The 22,954-nt window shown below is 52.7% G+C and overlaps 1 protein-coding gene across 2 annotated transcripts in view; it reads right to left on the bottom strand.

The window, feature by feature from the left end:
• The window catches only part of CNTFR (ciliary neurotrophic factor receptor), a 379,352-nt gene extending 356,826 nt beyond the window's left edge, over positions 1 to 22,526 (bottom strand). For both annotated transcript variants that reach the window (XM_054986878.1, XM_054986875.1), the window contains exon 1: positions 22,420 to 22,526. The gene's annotated coding sequence lies outside the window, so the exon portion shown is untranslated. The remainder of the gene's footprint in view (positions 1 to 22,419) is intronic.
• Positions 22,527 to 22,954: the final 428 nt, after the last annotated feature.

Here is a 22,954-nt window from a genome sequence, read left to right on the forward strand (position 1 = left end):
AAGAATTAGATTATGGTTACAATGTTCTTGGAGATCTGTAGGAAGAATGCCAGCATGGCTGAACTCCCACTCCTTCCAAGAGCGAAAAGCTACATGATTTAAGCACCTGAGAGCTGCTCTAGTAAAGCGGTTAAGTGGCTGCCCTGCAAATCAGCATTTTGCTGGTGTGACTCCTGCTATTCCCATGAGCTCAGCAGGTGGCCTTGGATCAACCACTCCTCTCAGCCCCAGTTCCCCAGCTGTCCTGAGGGATAATGATAACCCTGACTTTGTTCAGCGCGCTGACCAGGCACTATTCTGTGCAGAAGGGCACTATGTAAGTTGTTATTATAATTACCAGGCCATGATCTGAGAACAAAAATTGTTTGGAAGGAACCCTTGAACCCTGTTTGGAGACGGTCTGGCATCAGACAGTGTCAAAATGGTTCTCCTTTTTGCCACTTCTGTTTACAGATATTCTGACTGCCACCTTCTAAAATGCCATTTACATTTCTGTTTTCGGCTTGTGTCATAAACATCAAGTGATTTCAGAATATCAAACTGTGCCCTCACCCTCTGTCCGACTGCACCACTTCTGGTTACGCTTGCGAGACTATTGCTCTTGTAAACATTTCTTAATTAAAAAGAAAAAAAGGCACTGGCCGCTTTTAATAGGACTTAAAGAACGTAAGTTTCCCTAGCCTCCCTTTTAAAAGCTAAGGTGGTGGCAGCTGGTTTCTTAAAAAAAGGTTTTGAGTTACAGGAGCAGCAGTCCCTCTCTGAAGGCAAGGAAGGCTGAAAAGCACTCTGCATATGCCCAGAGGCTGGTCCTCTATCACAGAGAGGCTTCTAGCATTGTGGGCAACGTTCCCTGGGAACAGTCTCCTGCACAAGTCCCAGAGACACAATCTGAAGCCGTGCTCCTGCACAACATCCCTGGGAGACTCTGCCCATGACAGAAAACTTGCAGAGTTCACACAGCACAGAATCTGCACGGGAGGTGCGCGCACACACAACTGCGGGCTCAACCCAAGGAGACGAACGCTGCATCTTTTGTAAATGAGCTTGTCTGAGCTTTCAGTGCTCACATGAAGAGACCACTCCTGTGCAACCTGTCTGTTGTGAAGGTAACAGTTGACTCTGCCTGGTGCCCAGCCAAAGGCCACGTCTCCCCAGCTGCTGCAACAGAAAATGCCGAACCTGATTTCACCGCTTTAACCTCCAAGCTGCTGTTGCTGCTGCTGGTGATGTCCGGAGGCAATTTCCTACCTGGAGCTTTCCTCGGCCCCAAAATTGATCTCTCAAGGCCTGATCCAGCTTGAAAGGGACTTCGAAAGATTGGCAGGTAGCTTCAAAGACGAAGGCTGCGCTGGCCATTCTCGACCGTTAATCTCTCTGAAGTCAGCACAAGTCAAGGCAGATGAACAGATCTATTGAGCACATCTTTATCTCTGCCTCCTCCAGGGAGATCAGAACAACGTACAGGGCTCCTCTTTTTATCGCAACAATCTTGTGGGGTAGGTTAAGCTGAGCGACACTGACTGGCCCCCCTGGACGTTATGGCAGAGGATCGATGTGAATCCAGACTTCACCAGTCCTGCACCGCACTGGGCAGGTCTCTGTTAAAAAAAAATACAACTCAGGTGGACAATGTGTTGCTGCTTCTCAGCATTATGTTCCTCTCTGGGTGCTCCACATTACCAACGGCTTAAGAAGCCCACAGGATTTTGCTTACAAAGATCCATTAAGTCACGATGCCCAATATAGCAATGCGGCACACAGGCGACACGGCCAGGGCCACGTGCAGCCAACAGGACTAAACAGGGCAGGCAAGCAAGGCCATGAACAGAGAGGGCACCAAAAGAGCAAGGCAGCACTTAGAGCAGGAAAAAGTTTCCAATGAATGCAAGACAGAAAGATAGTAGAGTCCAGTAGCACCTTTAAGACTAACCAACTTTATAGTAGCATAAGCTTTCAAGAGCCACAACTCTCTTCGTCAATGCATCATCAGCTTTTGAGAACCACAGCTCTCTTCATCAGATGCATTGTCAGCTTTCAAGAACCACAGCTCTCTTCATCAGATGCATTGTCACGACTTTGAGAACCACAGCTCTCTTTGTCAGAGAGCCATGCATCTGATGAAGAGAGCTTTGGTTCTCGAAAGCTGACGATGCATCTGATGAAGAGAGCTGTGGCTGTTGAAAGCTTATGCTACTATAAAGTTGGTTCGTCTTAAAGGTGCTACTGGACTCTTTACTATTTTGCTACTACAGACTAACACTACTAGCTCCCAGGACCACCAGACCTGAATGTGCAACAAAGGAAAGCGCTCCACAGTAAGTTAGGCAAAACCAGTCTCAGGTGCCCAAGGCAGAGCGAGTCGCTTTGTTGACCCTGGCACACTTGAAACCACCGGAGACCATTTTCCGGATGCAGGCTCCCCACGCCGGATCCAGACCCAAACATTGGCTCAGTTGGGCTGCTTCAAGTTCCCTGCTTCACAGTCTCAAACGTTTCTAGGCCATGCCACTTCTGCTTCCTCCTGCTGTGCCCTGTGCCAACTGCCTAGCCGATTAAAGCCTCCGACAAAGCTCTCTTGCACAGTTCCTTTGCTTATACGACGTGATCAATCCACCACTTAACCTTCCCTCGGAAAAAACTCAATAACACGTCTGTCAGGCTCTTGCTAGGAGGAGGGGCTCCCGGGTCTTTGTAGCATCGATTGCAGAAGACCAAAGAACTGAACCTGCATTACCTTGCTTGGATTGTCCCACCCCCACCCCCACCCCACCCCACCGGCCAGCAGTCGCACGAGCAACACTAGTTCCTGGCAAGGATCGCTGACCTCACGCAAATGCACGCTATCGCGGATGGAGGCAACAGCCGGACCATCCCTGGTGGATTCCGACTTGCCCAGGGAGAATTCTCTAGCTACACGACTTGCAGTTAACTCCAAGTGAAAAATAACCACCTCCCCCCAAGTTGCGCTTCCAAGGACAGAAATTCCCCACGTGCTCTGAAATGGGCAGGGGGAGGGGGGAGACTAGAGCAAGAAGCCGGATCTGGTCCCCCCGCTGGCCCTCGCCAACTCTGGGCCAATGGGGAACCGCAGAGCCCATCTGCTGCTGGCCGGCTGAGAGTGCGATGTGCAGGCCGGCCATTTCTGGACTTGGTTTTCAGAACTTGGCACTGGCGTTGGACAGAAGTAAAGTTTTGCCATCGCCCAGCAAATGCTCTCCGCCAGGCTGGCCTCGCATGGGGCAAAAGGACTTCACAGCACCTGTCACGAGGCCGGACGACGTGAACATGGCCCGACTCGGGAGGCCCACAGGACAGGGCACCAGGGACAGGCACCAGAGCACCTTGGCTTTCGTCTAAAAAGCTTCTAGCCACGCTGAGACGAGAGCCCACACAAGTTCAAGTCTCACCGATGCCTGGTTGGGGGGTGGGGGGGAGATTCTTCAGAGTCTGGTCCCACCTGGGGCTAGCATCCGCAGACTCAAGTGTGAGAAAGCCTTGCAGGGTGCAAGTCATGCAAAACCAGCCTCAGGTGCTCCATTTGCATAATATATGCAGGTCACAGAATTCAAGTTTCCACTGTCAGCACCCCTGGGATGGCAGCCTGCCAGTCCGGTCAACCTCCCTGCCGCTGCTCTTTACAAGAGCCGGAATGCCAGCAGCAGCTGGCCCTATGGCTGGGCGGGACCATCCGAGCCTTCCCCTGCTCCCAGCTCCAATCCCAGAGTGACTCCTCAAGGAGGGGCTGAATCCCAGCCTGGGGCCTTCTGGCAGAACTGGAGCTTCTTGCACTGTTTATCCAGAGACAAATCCCCCCGCCCCACCCACACAGCCCAATGCCATGATCCTTCTGCTTCCCTCAAAGCAAACTCCGAGGGTTCCCCCCACAACTCAGCCTTCACGCACCCTAAAAATATTGCCAGAATATTTGCAAGCCCCGGCAGAGGGGAGCACCCCAATCCCACTGATGCTGAAGCACCGTCCAGAGAGCTCCCTGCCTCCCCACTGCCTGCTCCAACCACCACTGCCTCCCCCCCCCCGCCGCATCGCCCATACATGTACTTTGTTCCACTTAGTTGAATGCAGACGGTGCTGAGCAGCACACCCCCTGGGCCTGTCAGGCTAATTATGTTATCAGTACAGGAGAAACAGCAGCAGCCCGGCCCTGAAGTGCCGGCGGATGGCGAGGCCTCCCTCGTTCCGGGAAGCCGGTTCAATAAAGGCTCAGACGAGCCCATCCACCATGCGGCTGCCTCGCTTTCCCTTCGCTCTGCGCACACCACGGCGGAGAATGCCTTCCGCGCGCGCTCTCAGCAGTCAGCAGAAAAGCACAGAGATGTAAACAAGCAGGAGGGGGGAATTGCTACCGAGTGCACGAGACCCCAGTGGGGGGAGATCGGGGGATGTGTGCAAATGGCCCCGTAATGCAGGGTTGGAGAGCCACCCGAAAGAGCAACCAGGGCCTCGGCACAGCACACTCCCAGAGGAAATCGCCTGGGTCTGCTGGCTCATTCTGGCACAGGGGGGAGAGAGTCTGGAAGGGCGCGGGGGGGAGCCAATTGAGCCTCAGAAGACTGGAAGGCACAGCCAAGGCTGGCCCAAGCCTCAGAAGGGTCTCCCAAGACCCCTTGCAGCCTGGGGGTGGGCGGGCTGGAAGGACACCCAATCCAGCACAGTCTACAATATTCCCGGACACCCTGGGGAGCAAGTCTGCAGTGACACAGTGCTTTATGCGCACCTCCCGTATCTACCAGCTCCCCAGCAACAGCGAAAGGAGTTGTGCCCCAGGCCAATGTGCAAGGTGCTGTACAAAGCGTAAGCACCCAGAGACCACCGAGACCCGTCCTTTCCCTTGTCCTGAAATCTGATAAGCAAACCAGAGCAGGGAAGTCAGTCAGCAGCGGGCAGGGAGGGGGGGGGGAAGCCGCCCATCTGTGCAAAGGGCTTGCTCTCAGCTCCGTTTCAGATTTCTGCAGTTCAAACTCCGTGACACTGCTTACGGGATGTCCCAACCTCTCGACTCACTTTGATTCACACTACGTAGTTCGCCTGGAGTCTTGGTGGAAAAGGCGGACTACAAGCAACATAAAATAAATAAAAATACAGTTGCGAGATTGACGGGGTGATCACGAACTTAATTCTAGGAGCCAGAAGGGGAAGCCACTGTAACTCCCACCCACAAGAGCAGCAAACATTTAAGATGGGAGACAGGACATAGTTGAAGTGCTGGACTGGAACGTGGGGAACCCAGGCCCGAATCCCTGCTCTGCCACGGAAGCTTGCTGGTAACCCTGGACTAATCACACACACGCACAGACACACACACACACACACACACAGCCTCCTGGGCAACTGCAACTCCCTCCAAAACAGACGTGCCACCACCTCAGCAGGCCTAAGCACGCCCGCCCACCCCAATCCAGTACATGTCTGACTTCAGACAGGGGTTAAGAGATGAGAGCCCTTCACCTGGCTCTGATGCAAAGGAGGAAGAGCCCAGCGTCTGCTCCCAAGAACCATCTCCCTGGCACCGGACAATCTCTCCGGGACCCCCGCAAGGGAAGCTGTCCAGCAGCCGGCTCTGCCCCCAAGACCATCTCTGGGCCCCTCCAATGAGGCAGGAACGCAGCAGCAGCCCCCCTCCCAACTCAGTGCCCCCAACGCCCAGTTCCCGAAGGCTGACAGCAATAAATGCTACCGAGCAGTTCAGGAGAACCTGTAGGATCGCTACCCGCCCCCCGCCCCCCCCCTTTACCTCCCAGGACAACTGAGGCTGTTTCCTCACGAAGCTCCAGGCTGAAATCGGAGTGAAAGGACCCAGCAAATTTGATTCATTCACGGATATCACGAGTTGCTTAGCAATGCCTGCTCAGCCCACTGGCTAGGAATGAGGCGGGAAACGGGTCTAGCGTTCCCCATATAATCGGGAGGCCAGAACAGATTCCCCCCCGCCCCAAAAAAAGTAGTCTCACAACCTCTTCCTATAAATGAGCTGGGATTTCATCTGTCAAAGAGGTATTTACTACACTGATCCAGTCCATCAGTTTCTCCTGGCTTGCTAACACAGCCCATGATGCCTGCCGTAGCATGAACAGCTCCAAATACCCTTTGGGCATTAACTGAAATGCATCCGTTGGGGGCAGGCAGCCTCCAGCCCTCCAGGTAGGCTCAGGGCTGCCACAGAGGAGGAGGAGGATCCATTCAGCCTGTTCACATCTGTCCTGCTGGATCCGCCCCCCCCCTCTTCCCTCGAGCCAGACCTTCTGCAACACGAAATCGTGCCCCTGTCTCTCCTCGTCCCTTCTCTTGTTCCGCACGTCTGGGGAGTAGAAGGGCAGCGGCCCCTCTGCTCCAGAAAAACACCTCCCGCTTCCTTTCATTCAGAAGTCACCCTCCTCCAAGACAGAGCTTGGGCGAGTTGGTTCAAGAGGAGACCTTGTGCCCCCCCGCTCGCTGACCCTGCCATGAATGACCCAAGAAGCAGCCGACGCAGCAGAGCTAAAAGCCACAAGTAGATACTTTAATATCCACCTTAATTCCAATCATAATTCTAAAAGCAAACCCATTAAGATACTTCCTGCTGGCATGCGTAAGAGGCCAACCAGTCAATTTCTTGCTCTACTCCAGGCATTTGCTTGCTGGCAAATGAGAGCTAAGTTTCTGCAAGGTTATCTCAGCACAGGAGGGTTACTCAAAGAGGGGCGAGCAGCTACAGAAGGCAGGTGTGTCTTAATGTAAAGTCCGAGCGAAAATTGTGCCCCGGGGACATCTGTTTGCCTGGGGGTGGGGAAGGCAGGCAGAGAGGGCTTGGCCTGCTGAAACCCTGTCATCTTTTGTACCCAGACACCCTACTTACAACCAGCCGTGGGACTGCAAAGCAGTCTTTTCAAATGACACACTCAAGATGAATTGCCCCATGAGAATTTAACTGGGAAATGAGGTATAAGCTGGTCATCCAGACCAGTTAAGACAGGCAGGTGCATTCGCTGAACCCAAAGGCATCAGGAGTCTTCTATGCCAGTGGCTCAAGCCATGGGGAACTGCCTCCCTCAGGCAATCAAGAAACCCACCCCAGAAAGACTGGTGGTTTTCAAACTCCGACTAAAGTGCCTTTTCCACATCAACTCGCCCATCCAGGAACCCCACCACACCTGCCCTCAGAGAGCCCCGTGCGCGGCTAGGGATTCTGCAGCATGCTTTAAAATGCACACTCAAGCCATGCGGGACGCACCAGCCATGCCGTTGCAGCTTCACCGCTGACTCGCATGAAGTGCAGACGCAGACCCAACGCTTGCTTTCCCTGCTACTCTTGCATGCAGCCAGAGCAGAGGAGCGGCTGTCGTACAAGGAAATTTGGCCATCTTCTCACTGAAGTCACCTGAAGCCATTTCCTCGGACATCCGTCTCCCCAGGCTAAATAAGGCCCACATTCTAGCAACTACCATAGCAAACAGCACAGAAGAATGGATTTAATTTAGAAGCATCCGTTCCTCATTGTTTCAGAAACAAACCAAGTATATCCCTTCCAGTACAGGTGAGAAGCTGGAACTTAATCCTGACAAAATGGAGGTGTTATTGGTGGAGGGAATGTCTGAATCAGGAAATGGGTCGTCTCCTGTTCTGGATGGGGCTGCACTTTCCCTAAAGGAGCAACTTCATAGCTTGGGGTTGCTGTTGGACCTGGGCCTCCTGTCGGATAAACAGGTGGCAACACTGGCCAGAGAAGCCTTTCATCAGCTTTGGGTGCCTTCCTGGGCAGGAAAGATTTTGCCACTATAGCACTTGCCCTGGTAACGTCTAGATTAGATTACTGCAATGAACTCTACATGGGGCTGCCCTTGAAGACTACTTAGAGACTGCAGTTGGTGCAGAATGCTGCAGCCAGAGTGCTGATTGGAGTGGATCACATGGGCCATATCCTTCCAGTCTTGTTCCATCTATGCTGGCTCCCAATTGCTTCCCGGTTCAATTCAAGGTGATGGCATTAACCTTTAAAGCCGTATACAGCTTGGGACTGGAATACCTTAAAGACCATCTTCTCCCATATCAACCTACTCGTCCCCTCCAGTCATCTTCAGAGGCCCTGCTGCGGGTACCCCCACCATCTGACGATGGACGGGGCAGCAACTGAAGGAAGGGCCTTCTCAGTCAAGGCCCCAAAACTTCAGAATTCCCTCTGCAGGGAGATACATCTGCCTCCCCGTATCGTTGATTCTGCCAGCGGGTGAAGGTTTTTTGGTTCTGTTTGGCATTCCCCAATTAATTCTTATTAGGCTTCCCCCCCAACCCACCCCCGTTTGTATGCTTGTTTTATTTGTTTTAAATATTTCATATATCTTTCTATATAGGTATAGATAGATAGAGGCAGGGGCAGAGGCAGAGATTTTCCCTCACTCTGAGTTTTTAAACCAATTTATTCAGTTTCTAAAATAAGAAAAAAGGGATGTCAAACAAATCTTCCTAAATAGAAGTCCTGTAACACCTCCCAGAGCAGCCTCTAGATGTTGCAACTACCCACTATACTTTAGACCCGTGGTTCCCGAAGTTTTGCAGGCCACCACCCCCTTGGTGCCATAAACTCATCCCCAGTGCCCCCTCCCCTTCAAAAAGCCCTGTTCAGAAAAGCAGTTTGCACCAAGGAGAACAATAACAGTAAAATTTAAAACAGTACCAATTAATTGTACACGTATTCAAAATCCAATTAAAATTGTCGGTGATGACAGCTTCTCAAAACGTGGTATACTGGTCTGACTACAGCTCTGGTGACGTGTTTACTAAAAAATCTGAGATTTCAGCACCATACAGAAGCAAGGAAGGAGTTTCGCTCTAGGGCTCTAGCCGAACAAATTGCAAATAAGCCAATAATGCGCGCAGAGAGGTCCACGTCCAGCGCCCCCTGCCAGCCTCCCCCCCCCCCCGCGAGGTAATCCCATCACCCCTGGGAACTGGCACAACTCACTTTGGGAATCATTGCTTTAGACAGTCTTCAATTCACTGCAGACGATCAGTATGCAAAGTAACAGCAGAATATATGAAAAGTTTACTGCAAATAAGTCGATCAAGAGGAGTTAGCTGTGTTAGGCTGTAGTTGCAAAATAGTAAAGAGTCCAGTAGCATCTTTAAGACTAACCAACTTTATTGTAGCATAAGCTTTCAAGAACCACAGCTCTCTTCGTCAGATGCATCGATGCATCTGACGAAGAGAGCTGTGGTTCTCGAAAGCTTATGCTAAAATAAAGTTGCATCTGACAAAGAGAGCTGTGGTTCTCGAAAGCTTATGCTAAAATAAAGTTGCATCTGACGAAGAGAGCTGTGGTTCTCGAAAGCTTATGCTAAAATAAAGTTGCATCTGACGAAGAGAGCTGTGGTTCTCGAAAGCTTATGCTACAATAAAGTTGCATCTGACGAAGAGAGCTGTGGTTCTTGAAAGCTTATGCTACAATAAAGTTGCATCTGATGAAGAGAGCTATGGTTCTCGAAAGCTTATGCTAAAATAAAGTTGCATCTGACTAAGAGAGCTGTGGTTCTCGAAAGCTTATGCTACAATGAAGTTGCATCTGACGAAGAGAGCTGTGGTTCTTGAAAGCTTATGCTACAATAAAGTTGCATCTGACGAAGAGAGCTGTGGTTCTTGAAAGCTTCTGCTACAATAAAGTTGCATCTGACAAAGAGAGCTGTGGTTCTCGAAAGCTTATGCTAAAATAAAGTTGCATCTGACTAAGAGAGCTGTGGTTCTCGAAAGCTTATGCTACAATGAAGTTGCATCTGACGAAGAGCTGTGGTTCTTGAAAGCTTCTGCTACAATAAAGTTGCATCTGACAAAGAGAGCTGTGGTTCTCGAAAGCTTATGCTAAAATAAAGTTGCATCTGACTAAGAGAGCTGTGGTTCTCGAAAGCTTATGCTACAATGAAGTTGCATCTGACGAAGAGCTGTGGTTCTTGAAAGCTTATGCTACAATAAAGTTGCATCTGACGAAGAGAGCTGTGGTTCTTGAAAGCTTCTGCTACAATAAAGTTGCATCTGACAAAGAGAGCTGTGGTTCTTGAAAGCTTATGCTACAATAAAGTTGGTCAGTCTTAAAGGTGCTACTGGACTCTTGACTATTTTGCAAATAAGTAGGGTCCTGAGCCAAACAGGGCTTTTAAAAGCCAAACTAGCACTTCGAACTGTGCCCAGAAACATCAAGTTAACTAGCATAGATCTTTTACAATCGGTATCAGTCTCTCCCAGTTTAAATTGCAGCTACTGCATTATGCAGCTGTCAAGGAAGACTGTTCCGAAACTTCAACTGGTCCAATAAAACTTTTTAAAGAGCATATTTCAGGATCTGTAAAGACCATCTTGAAGTCTGGAACAGAAGAATTCCGTTGAAAGTTTAGAAACTGGAGAGGAAGGGGTCCCCCTCCCCATATCTCCTCCTTCTGTGTTGTACGCCACCTCACTTAAAATATCCCACAATTCCTGATCTTGTTCCTCCCCTTTGATTAAACTCTGCAATTTTATTTTTCGGACCTGAGTACTCAAAAGGGAAAGGGGTCATTCATCCTGCTTTGCTTTTCATTGCAGAACAGGGACGCTACAGACTGCAAAACCCCACGTAGCCCATTTCTGGCGCATGACACATGGAGCACCGAAGTACATTTAACAGCATTCAACGATACAGCTTTAACCATCCCTTGGTCTGGCCCCGCATTCTCCCCAATGCCCTAGAGGTGGCAGCAGTGAGGAGGCTCCCTTGCTCTTCCCTCCTCCCACCCCAGGCGCCAAATGCAGAAGGGAACTTTGTGCTTCTTGGAAAGAGTCAAACCAAGGATAAAAGGGAAAGGAATTCCCCTGGGGCTGGGCAGAGGCAATTTTAGGTCAGTTCTGCTAATCCGGGGCTCTGTCATTGTGAGGTGTCATGCAGCCACTGGCTGGAACAGTTTGTGAAGAGGTCTTTGAGAGGGTTAAGCCTCAACGGATTGATTAACCAATGCGGCCCCGGGCTGAAATCTTCGGTCACAGGCTTCTCGGTGCAGAGCAGAGGTCAGAACTCGTTGATGCCGCAGCTCATAACAGAGGCTGGAGCGCCTGCCTCTTCAAAAGAGTTTTTACCCAATCTTAAATGTAAATACCCCCCCTTCTGTGTGAGACACATCCGGGTGCATTTGTTGTAGTGAACAGCTCCAGAGCAACAAATCATGCAGAGATACAGCAGCCAACCTCTTCACAAGGCTTCTAATTCTGCTGCACTGGGAGTGACTAAATGTACCAATCCCACCCGGCACACAGCTGCAGCAGGTATATCAATCCACCCCCCACCTCAGAAGCATTTATTTAAATTCATGTATATCCTGCTTTTCTCCCCTTGGGGCACCCAAAGCAACTTATAACACGGCTCTGCCTTCCTACAACAACCATGTGAGGTAGGTTAGTCTAAGAGAATGTGACTGGCTCAAAATTACCCAGTGAGTTTTTATTTATTTATTTTTTTATTTGCATGACTTATAGTTTGCCTTTCTCTTTGAGACTCAAGGCAGATTACACAGGGCAAGTCTACATGATCCACGGCTGAAACATCCAATAAGTCATGCAACAGGGTTATGTAAGTGCAAATATACAGAGATCTGAAAGCAAGCAGAAATCCCGGAGTTGAAACACTGCTGAAACAAAACATAAGCAATTGAAAATAACATACCTAAACAATGCAGAAACTACCCAGTAGGAGAAAACTCACCATCTACAGAGAGTACCCAGTAGTATAGTCTACAGTCCACATCCCTTTAATGAAACGCCTGTCTGAACCATTTCCTTCCAGCACAGCCCTGAGCGGAAAAACTGAATTATTCAGTTTAGCACAGCCTGTGGAAAGCCAGGAGAGGGGGAGCTTTCTTGATCTTTTCAGGGAGGCCATCCCATAAGTTGGGGGTCACCACAGACTGCAGCAGTATGGGATCCCAGTCTGACACTCTAACCACTACACCACAGCGCCTCTCTGAAGAATGCAATTACCATCTTTTTCTCTGTTCCACAGAGTAGGAGGGATCAGCCCCCCTTTCTTGGGTGGCAGGCGGCCCTGCCCCCTCCTCTTTTCTGTTCCTTTCCACCTGCCTGATGAACCCCTGGAGGGGTGGGGTTTGGTAAGCCATAGCCACCACCTTTGGTAATTGGGAGCTATTACTCCAGTCAATGGGGGACCTCTTACTCCAGAAAAAGCCAGAGGTATTCCTCCGTGTCCTCTGTGTTCCCCTCCACCACCCCTCCTTCCACGGGGACACAGGAGCTAGGACAGAGCGCGAGTGTTAGACCTACAGAAACCTCAGCAGAGTTTTAAAATGGTTTCTTAGAAGATTGCATTCAGAACAGGAAAAGGCCCAAAGTACAAAAAGCAGATAATAAAACTCATAAAAAGAAAGGTGTCCCCCACAATGAGGTCTTCCTCAGGTGTCCAGTCAACCCAAGCACAGGGAAGGGGTTTGCCCCCCGCCCCCGAAGACAGTGCCGTCAATGGACACCACCACGCCCTGGGGAGCAGAAAGGCCGTAGCTGTTGGGCTGAGATTCAGGCTCAGCAGAGACCAATGAGGTTCTGGCCAAAAAGCAAACCCACGCTAACAGACGCCCAAGGTGGCCAGGCAAAGAAAAGCAAGGGAAGGTTCTCCTAAGGTGCCTGAATAGAACTCGGAGCTGCCTCAGAAGAGGTGGAACAGGCAGACTCCAGGCAGAGGAGGCGAGCAGTCACCCGGGGCTCTTGGCAGGCCGGCCGTTCTACCCCAGCTCAAAGGGAGGGGAACGGACAGCCTTTCTCACGAGCTTCTCTCTTCCAATGAACCTCGCCACTACCTCTATATTTTTATTTATTTTTTTAATATTTTTTTATTTTATATTTCAATTTGTATACCGCCCATCCCCAGGGGCTCTGGGCGGTGATTTCAGCAAAGGCTGAAATGATTTCGGCAAAGGCTTCACTACATGCCCATATCCAAATGTCAAGGTGGTCTTTTACTAACATTCAACCTTTTTTCTGAGGATTTGCACAGAAACCACCAGGAGCTGAGCAGATGCCGACGGGGGAAAATCTAGAAACACAGAACTGGACGGTACCCCAAGGGTCATCTAGTCTGGCTCCCTGTCCAATGCAGAAAATTTACAGCTACCTCCCCCTCTTCAACCACCACCCCCCTCCAAGATCCCTGCTCAATGCCCAGAGGAAGGCAAAAAAACCTCCAAAACCTCCAGGATTCCCAGCCAATCTGGCCTGGAGGAAATTCCTCCCTGACCCCAAAGTGGCAATCGGCATTACCTTGGACATATAAGAAAGGCCACAAGAGCCAAGCACTGGCTCATCCCTTCATGCCCATCCCCTCCGGATCTACTTACACTCATACTGAGTCATAAAATCAGAGTTTCAGGTTGATTTGTAGTACAGACCAACACAGCTGCCCACCTGGAACGATCTTCATGGAAGGCACCACGTTCAGCCTCCATCAACCTTACCCAAAAACTTGCACAAGTTCAGACAAATATCACTTTTCTTACCAAATGCAAAGGGCTGGTAATATACCTAAGGGACTGAGAATTAAAAATCTACTACAAACCACTTGTGCTACAAACTCCGGAGAAAATTTATGCTGCATTTCCCCCAAGAAACTGCTTAAACATCTGATCAGTGTCTTGTACTGCAACCAGAAACAGATCAAAGAGAACACTGCTGAACTGGACTTTTCTAAAAATCCAAACAGAGCCAGGGTGTCGCCTGTTGCCTCCGCCCACCAACTGAACCCAGCCAACCCACCACTGCAAGGGGGGCTGGCGTAGCTAAGGCCTCCCCCCCCCACTCTTCATGTGGCTAAACATCCCCCCCCAATAAGCTTTTAAGCAGCTTCCTGGTGGCTCCCATTGGTTTTCAAGCACCCAACGTCAAATCCCATCAGGACGCAGGTTCCTAGACAAACTCACACAACCACTTCCAAGAAAGGAGGTCTTCAAACTGCATTCTCTCTCCCACCACACATGCACACACGTGCCAACCGTACTCTAGCAGGGCTCCTCCCGTTCTTTCCTCCCCAGCCTCTCAGGCTACGAGCAGAAGAACGCTCCACTTGAGGCTCCCGTCCCGACCACACAAGAGCAACGTTCCCCCCCATGAAAACAAGTCTTGCTTCCTGCAAAGGTTGCCCTAAACTCGGCTTCTGCACAAAAGCTCAAGCCAATGCATGACTGCGGGAAGGAGAGCTGCAGCCAACTGGCCTCCAAAGCAGCGGTTTAAGAGGACCTGAAGGAACGGAAGTTCATCCAACCCGGTTTCCTGACCCCAGAGCAGCAGAACTTTGTGCCTGGGGGCGGATGGGACAGGCCCCAGAGGGGCACAGGCTGGAGACCAAAGAACCTCTGCCCCCCTGCACAAGATGAAGCAGGCCTTGGCTAAAAGGCAGCCCATGCAGCAGCTTGCTATATTTAGCGTTTTCCTAGATTTAGACCCAGAGCTAATAAAAGCAAAGCCGTCGTCTGCTCCAGGCACCCGCCCAGACAAAGACATTACAACAAAATCAATAGTGACACAAAACGGCACTGCTGCAGTTTCGCTGGGGAAGTCTCCCAAACTCCCCACCTCACACACCAGCTGGGACATACAAGGGCTAAATAAAGGTCTGACCTGCCCCCACCCCACCCCCATTTTCCAGCGATGGGGGGAGGCTTGGCTGGAATCTCCGCATGCTCAGGAGTCTACACATTCAGAGCGGATTCCACAGGGCCAGTCTGGCCCCCCTCTCCCAGCCCCCACTGGAAAGGCTTTGGGAAAAACAGAGTTCTCCTGACACACTCCGCATCTCCGAGAGTTACTACGTTACTCCCGAGCAACCGCAAGAGACCTAGTGCCCTGCGACCCTCTCAAGACTCCCTAATTAACTGCTGCAAGAAACTTTCCTAGGCAACCTGGGGATTTCATCAGCCGCATGAAGCAAACCACACGTGCGGGGACAGCATGGGGCTTCACAAGGCGTACAGCATCTAACAAGCTGGGCCCAGGCCAATGGGAGCGGCTAGAAGAGACAGCAGTCCCCACCCATCTCCCTCATAGCCGATACCAAACTGCACCCTGCAATGCCCAAGCGATGGCTTGGCAGCAGAACTGGTCCCAACACAATGTATAATGTGTGGAACTCACAGCCACAGGAGATAGTGATGGCCTCTAGCAGAGCCACAACAGGCCAACGGAGCCTGAAGAAACGGGACTCGGCGGACCAGCAGGCTGGCTCTAGCAAGGCTCTTTTCACGTTCCAGTACTGGAAAAGTGAACGGCAACCACAGAAGCCTGAAGGTCCCTCCCTACCTCTATAATATACCCGTGCAAAGTGAAGGCTCAGCCTTCAGCCGAGTGGCTGATGCAGCCACTGATCCCTACTGCCCAGCGGGATTACAACAGGCCTGGCACGTGGCTGGCTTCCCCACCAGAAACAGAGCCTCCTTAAATTTTGCACTCTGCGTTCCCAACACAATCGGGCGCTATAGCGCCTGCCCAGGGAAGAAGGGGAGAAACCACGGGCGTGTCAACAAACGAAACTCAAGCAAGGAGCAGGTTAAGGACATGCCACCCTTCCGACAGCAGAATTCGGTGCTTCCCAAAAAGGGTTTTCAGAGGCAGCACGTGCTGGACACAGCAGAGGCTCAAGACCTGTGTCGCAGATCCAACCAGTCACGCGGTGGACGTTCTGTGTCCGGAACTCCAAGTGATTTTTGAACAGTCCTTGGTCAGGCGCATGAGACACGGTGCCCCCGAGATCTGATTTTTAAAAAATATCTCTGGAAGCTCCGCAGGCAAGACTCCCTGCACTGCATGTCTGGTTTGGCCCTGACACTGGGAGGCCTTGACAAAAGGAAAGGAACACAACAAAGCCGGGGGTGGAAGGGACTGGGCCGGCAGCAGGAAAAGCCCAGCGGTGATGAAACCGAAGGATCCGAGGAAAGCATTTCTGCCCCCAGATGTTAGCCAGAAGGACTGAGAAGGGGCTTGCGAGCCCCAGCCCTTTCCAAGAGTGACATCACAGACTGTGATCCAACGGCAGCCGCTCGGCCGAGCCAGCTAAGCGCAGGGTATCTGGTGAAGCCATCTCAACAGACAGCTCAAGGCTTTTAGCATATGCTCTTTTGTTTTATCTTTGAAAAAGTTCCGAGTCTGGGGCCGACATGTGCATACTGCAAAAGCAGCTTCGAGCACCCGCTTCGTCCTAAGAGCTTCTCGGGGCCTTGCTCTAATGCAAACCCCCCCATGCCCGTCACCCAGTCTCAGGACCCTATGGATGAAAAGTATGTGAGTGCACACATACATGCACATACAAGCATATGCTCACACACACAGAAATTCCCTGCACAGTCACTCCAGCCCCCAATATCCACCCACCCCTCCCAGACTCCAAAAGTACAGGCCAACCCCCACATTTAAACATCCCAGACATCCTCCCCGCCCCAGGCCTCATCCAGCCCTCCCATCCAACACACACCATGCCTTTTGCAGAGTTCATGCTGCAGCCCATGCTGGCACACGGGCCCTTCCAAAACTCCAAAGACAAACCACCAGACTTCCTCCTTCCCTCTCCCCAGCTCTCCACATAATACCATAAACTCCAGTCTCACAGGCCCAAGCCCCCCCCCTGCCCCCCCAAACCAGGGCAGCCACTTAGCTGACCAGGCACAGACCTCTGGCGACTGGAACTCCTTGCAGCAGAAAATAACGGTCCGCCCCATCAAAAGAGGCAGAGGCTGCGCCAACTCCACACTGCAAACCGTGAAATTATAGTGGGCTTTCCAAGGCAGACCTGGCAGTGCAAACATTTGGAACAAAGGTGCAGGGAGAAAACTGACATCCGCCCCCCCGCCCCCCCCTGTCTAATCCACGTCCGTTCAATTTACCTTAACATTGCATGCTCCTAGTAATTTCTTCTGGATGACAACTTAAGATCAGAATCCCTCCGAATGTACTTTGGGGGCGTTGCACGGAGGAGGAAGAAAGCTCGCAGTAGCTGCAGCCGAAGATCCAGAACCTCGTAATGTATGATATTTAAAAGTTAACGATTTAGAAATGCATCTGGAATGATCGCAGCTTGGAATCTGTTTGGAATCCCAACATCTGCTCTCATGAAATGTAGACCAAACTGCGAAGGACTCCAGGCTCTGCCAGTAAAAGGAAAGTAACTAAACAAGCGGCGGGGGGGGGGGGGGGTGTATTAGCAAATAAAGAGTCGCTCTTCAGCATCTAAATTCAAGATAAATATTGAACCAACCCCAAAATGTATTTAGAACATAAATGTTTCTCTCCCCATCTGTCTCCACTGCTCTCTTTTTCTGGCAACGAGGAGGGGAGGGAAATACTTCAATACACAGCGGGTGTCCATATCCGCACAGAATACATGCATGTTCAAAGATTCCTACATAGAGGAGAGGAAAGTTTTGCAGAAAGGAGGAATTACTTTCAGGGCACACTCCAGTATGTGGCGGCTGTCCTGTGCACACTCCACTGAAGTGAACGGGAGCGCATGACTTCTAGCCGCTTCCACGCATTTAAATGGAACACGCACAGCGCAACAACTTCGAAGTGGAACATGCCCTGAGACTCATTTTTAAATCCAAGAAAATTCAGTTTGCTTAGGCACCAACAGAGAACTTAATCGGAGCCAACATTCACCACAGTTCAATGCAAGAACTTTCTTCCACTTCAGAACATGCCGCAAAGTGCTTCTTCCCCACCCCAGCCTGAAGCAAAGCAAGCAGCTCGACCTTTTTGGAACCGATAAGGAGGCCACCCAGGTAAGAAGAGAAGCACATCTTGATACAAGTATTAGACAGACACTTCCCAAACACACACTGCACGTCTCCTCCCCAACCTCGTATTTTAGACAAATGGAATCAGATGCTTTTATAACTTTTCTATCGCCCGGAAGATACAGTTGGGGGGGGGGGGGGTTTCCTGCCTAAAAGTAACCTCTTTGAATCTTTTGGTATACAGACTTGGCCAGGGGTAGATATTCTTAGATTTCACAGAAAATATCATCTAACTAATTCTAAGATACCCATGCAGTACATCCTCCCTAAAATTCCCCTTCAGGACAACTTAACGCCTGCTCATAGCGGTTTACAAAATGTGTTATTATTATCCTTATGACAATCACCCTGTGAGGTGGGTGGGGCTGAAAGAGCTCCGAGAGAGCTGTGACTGACCCACGGTCACCCAGCTGGCTTCAAGAGGAGTGGGGAATCAAACCTGGCTCTTAACCTCTACACCAAACTGGCTCTCTATAATCTGGATCTCTATAAACTGGTTCTCTATAATCTGACATTCTTTAATCATTCAAGGGCCACTTTAATCAAGACTACTTGAATTGACAAGGGCTATTCTTTCAAAGGAACACAACAATCACACCCAACAATCCTGCGAGGTGGGTTAGGCTGAGTGTGTGTGACTGGCCCAGAGTCACTCAGCATGCTTCCATGGCAGAGTGGGGATTCAAACCCAGGTCTCCAGGTCCCAGTCTGACACTCTAACCACTACACCACATTGCCTGCAGGGCCTCCAAAGGATACTTGGCATGGTTACCTGTTCTCCTCCAGAAGCGCAGGCGCTCTTTATATGAGCCAGAGGACGCTGTGCATTGTCTAAAAAGCATTTAGTCTCTCAAAACAGAGGGCCTGAAAGGAATGCAACTTTGGGCTGCACTCAGAAAATGGGAGATTTAGGCGCACTCCGCTAGGCTGTAGTCCTGTACAGACTTCGTTGCAGTGAACGGAAACTGCCACCCGAGTGCATACTCAACTTTTTTTTAAAAAAGAAGATGGAAATCTAAACTTACCTTTTGCAACGTAAATCCAAAGTGGGCCCCAATTCCCAATATCAGAAAGGGAATAACACTGCAAATTACGAACACTGCACAGCACGATGAAAAAAAAACCTCTTTCTTTAAAACACACACACCGTTTGATGGTAAACGCATTCCTCTTACAGACTGGCTGCAAGATCTCCAGCAAAAGACCCCTCAAGGCGGGACAGTGCCCGGTTTGCTTCCGCCTCGAGGGCTTGCACAAGAGATATTCCCAGGGAACCACGCCTTACTCACCAGTCACAAAACTATAGTATTAAAAAGAACTTGCTAGCAGCAGGGAGTAGGACGATTACTATTTGAGGCACACAAACCTAAACTTCTTTTTCTTATTAAAAAAAAAATGTAAGGACACTGCAGACCAAACCCAAAACTTAAGCATACTACCCCAGTCTCTCCCGAGTTAAAACACAAACTAAGGACAGACATTATGCACACGCCTCTCGGATACAGAGGCACCCAGGAGGCATTCCTACCCAAATCCAAAATGGGAGCCCCTGGCTATTTACCCACGTGCCAGCCCTTCTTTACTCATCGAGCTTCATTTTGTTTCAACTAATCTGTGATGCTAAATGAAGCTGGAAAGCCCGTTCCCTGGATGCACGGAGCGCCAGTGTCCACACCGAGCTGGCTGTGGCGTTGCCGCTCTCTCGCTTCCGAGAATTATTCACGCAGCCAAGACAAGCTGCTTTATCTTAATGAAAATTCCTGCCAGCCGCGATGGAGAAGCAGGATGCTCTCTGGAAAGCTTTTTATTATCCACAGCAGTTCGTTTACTAGGTACCGGCAGTGGTTGCCGACATTAGCAGACCTGCAACTCCCAGGGATCCATGAAAACCAACACCCAACCCGGGTCAAAGCTCCCCCCAAAGCGTAACTCCGGGAACTGGTGCTGTTGATTCCTCCTTTGGTTTCAACACCACATTTTCAAAACTTCTTGGGAATCAACCTGGCCGGACTCAAGCTTGAAAGAGAAAGGCAAGGCTCAAAGGCCACGGCTGAAGCTTTCACATCACCCCGAAAGAAGTTTTGCCAAGAACAGACAACTGCAGCATATGGTTCAACATCTAGCGCAAAGGATGGTTTCTATAACACGTCTCGTCCCTGTTACAAACAGCAGCCTGCGCTGCAAGAAGCTGGAGGAGCTCAGAGCCCAAGCAAAGCACAGCTCCTGCTTGCTCATACCAACTCAGGTTGGATCATGAAAGAGGTAACTGCTCAAAGATGGAGCCAGCCCGGTCATCTGAAACCCTCTTGGCAACAACTCTCCACTGAGGGCCAGTCTGCTTCTGGGCTGACCCAAGTGCACCCATCAGTCACCCCCAATGCCAGGTGGGCCGAGGGCACCCCAGACTCTCCCCCCCATCTGTGTTCACACATCCCGTGCATGCAGAGGGTCAGGAAGACATAAACTGACTGCACATTCCACGAACTGGGCCCACCCAGGGGTCACAGGAGCTGGAAGGAGAACAATGGAGTCCTTCCCCACCCCCCAATGCTGGAAAATCAAGGCGTCACTGGGTTAACCAACTTGGTAGCACCAAGACGAATGGAGGGGGGAACCAGGCAGATTTCAGGGATCCTGCCAAAGCGCTCGAAGGGACGGCATGAAAGATGAGCAACAGCCTTAGGCTGGGGGAGAGGCGCAGAGAAGAGGCTCCCAAGTTTCTGACAAGTTTTTTCTTAGGAATTTGATCCCTTAATGTTGTAATTCGGGGAAGATCCCAAGGGACTGCACAGCAGGCACCCACAGAATAATCGCTTAATTGCAAATTCCCAAACATGCACACTCTGCATGAAGTCAGGGTCTAAAATAAAAATCTGATCTCGGCACTAAAAAGGACCGATCTCCTCGTCGTCAAGGAGAGACGCCGCCGCCGCTCTGCCCTGACCTGATCGTTACTTCCCAGCCTACTTCATCTCCTGTTTTCCGTTAACCCACACCCCTAGATATATATATATTTTAAAAGATCACTTATGAACATCCACCACAAGAGGAAACTGGCCGTGGAAGGAGATCAAGTTCTTGCAGAGGCATTTCAAAAGGGGAAGCAAAATCACAAGGGGGGGGGGGAGCAAGAAAAAAGGGACTCCCCCCACCAGAGGTCGACCTTCTTCCTCTCTGCCCGCTGCCTGGGAAAGTTTCCCCGGCCACAAAATATTCCTTTGCAGTCAAGCCCAGGTAGTGTTTGTATTTTTCCTCCAGGTAATTTGGAAGGGATCGCAATTTTTTTTTAAAAAATTAAAACTTTCTCCAAGCAGTACAAAAACCGAGCAAGGAAATTCACGTGCCCGAGCACACACGCAGGCACGGCTCTTTCCAGGGGCAGGTCATTTTATTTCGAAAAAGCTGCTGCAAAGCAGAAAGTGTGTGGGGGGGGGGGGGGGCTTGATGGATTTCGCAACTCTCCCGGGGGGAGACAGAGGCTTGGGTCTGGCTCAGCCTCCACTGGCATTTTGAGGTCGGAAAAAATGCTGCCCCCCAACCCCGGGCTCTTGGTCTGAAGCCCCGGGCAGCCGGGGAGGGAAAGGGGGCCCAGCTCAGGCAGCCCAAACGCTCCGGCCCCGTTCCGCGCCCGCCTCCCGAGCAAGCCACAGGGGAGGCGGCGGCCCCGGGCTCCCACTGCGCCCCGCGGTCTGCGCGCACGCCCCCCCCCCCGCCCCGTGTGCAACGGGGGGCCCGTCTCTCCCCCCCGTCCGGGTCTCCCGCCGTAAGAAAACTCGGGGGGGGGGCGCAGCCGGGCCATTGCTCCGCCGCCCCCGAAGAGGTCGGCTCCGTTCGTCTGCCGAGGCCGGGATCGGGGCGCTCGTTCTGGGGGAAGCAGCTCCCCCAAATTACGAGGGGGGGGTCTCGTTTGCAAAGACTCGGAAAATTAGCGGGGGGGGGGTCGTGTGGCAGAGCAGAAGCGGGGGGGGGGGCGGCTGAAGGCGCGGGAGCCGCGACCGGCTTGGCATCTTATTTTGCAAGGGGAAAGGCGCGGCGGGGCTCGGGGCCCCTGTTCGGGGCGGGGAAGCTCCGTCCAGCCCAGGCACGGGGTGGGGGTGGGGGGCGGGGGGTGCCCAAACTGACCAACGGCGGAGCCGGAGGGGTCGACCAGAGGTTACCGGGGGGGGCGGGGAGAAGCCCCCTCGGGACTGCCCGGCTGGCGGCTCTTGGCATCCGCGGCGCCCAGCCCCGCATCGCGGCCGCCCAGGAGCCGGGCCGGGCGGGCCCCTGGAGGGGAGGGGCGCGCAGGGACCTGTTGCTGCCCCTCCCCGCGCCGCGACCCCCGGGCTGGGCCGGGCGCTGAGCGGCGGAGCGGCGCCGGCGGGGAAAGGGCCGCGCTTCCGCCGCCCCAGCCATCGGCACTGGCGGCAGGCAGGCGTGCGGGCGGGCAGGGGCCACCGCCGGCACCGGAGGGCGAAGACCCCCCCCCAAAAACCACCCCGAAGTTTCCGTGGCCCGCCCGGGCGGCTGCGAAGGGCAGGAGGGCGCCGGGCGAGGAGCGCGACCGGCGGCACGGCAGCCCCGGCAGCCCCGGCCCCCCGGCCCAGCCCCCCGCGGCGCGGCAGCAGCAGCGCCCGCACTCACCGCGCGCCCGCCTCGGGGCCCCGGCCGGCCGGCCGCCCAGCCCGCGCTCGCTCGCCCGCCAGCCCGCGCGCTGCCAGCCTCGCCGTGCGCGCAGCTCCCGGCCGCCGCCGCCGCCGCCGCCTCCTGCACCGGCTGCCGCGAAGAGAGCCGCGGCGCGAGGGAGCCGCGCTCTTAAAGCCTCCCTCCCCGCCCCCCCCCCCGCGCCCCACCCCCATGTGACCAGCCGGGGGGAGGGGAGGGAGGGGGAGGAGGGAGCCCCGCCCGGGACGCCGCCCGCCCGCCGCCCCCCCCCCCCCGCGGCAGCCCCGCTTCCCGGCGCCGGCGCGCAACTCAGGCGGCAGCCGCGATCCCGGCACGCCGGGCGGCCGCGCCCGCGCCCCGAAGCGCCGCGCCAGCCCCGGGGCGAAGCGCTGGGGGGAGCGGCCCGCCGGACGCGCGCCGGGGCTCCCGCTCGGGACGCCGCCCAGCTGCCCTCGCCGCCCGGCGCGGCCGGAACCAAGCCGGGGAGCGGCGGGCACAGGCTGCCCGTCCCCGA

Source organism: Eublepharis macularius, chromosome 8, assembly GCF_028583425.1.
Source record: "Eublepharis macularius isolate TG4126 chromosome 8, MPM_Emac_v1.0, whole genome shotgun sequence".
In the NCBI taxonomy this organism is placed as follows: domain Eukaryota; kingdom Metazoa; phylum Chordata; class Lepidosauria; order Squamata; family Eublepharidae; genus Eublepharis; species Eublepharis macularius.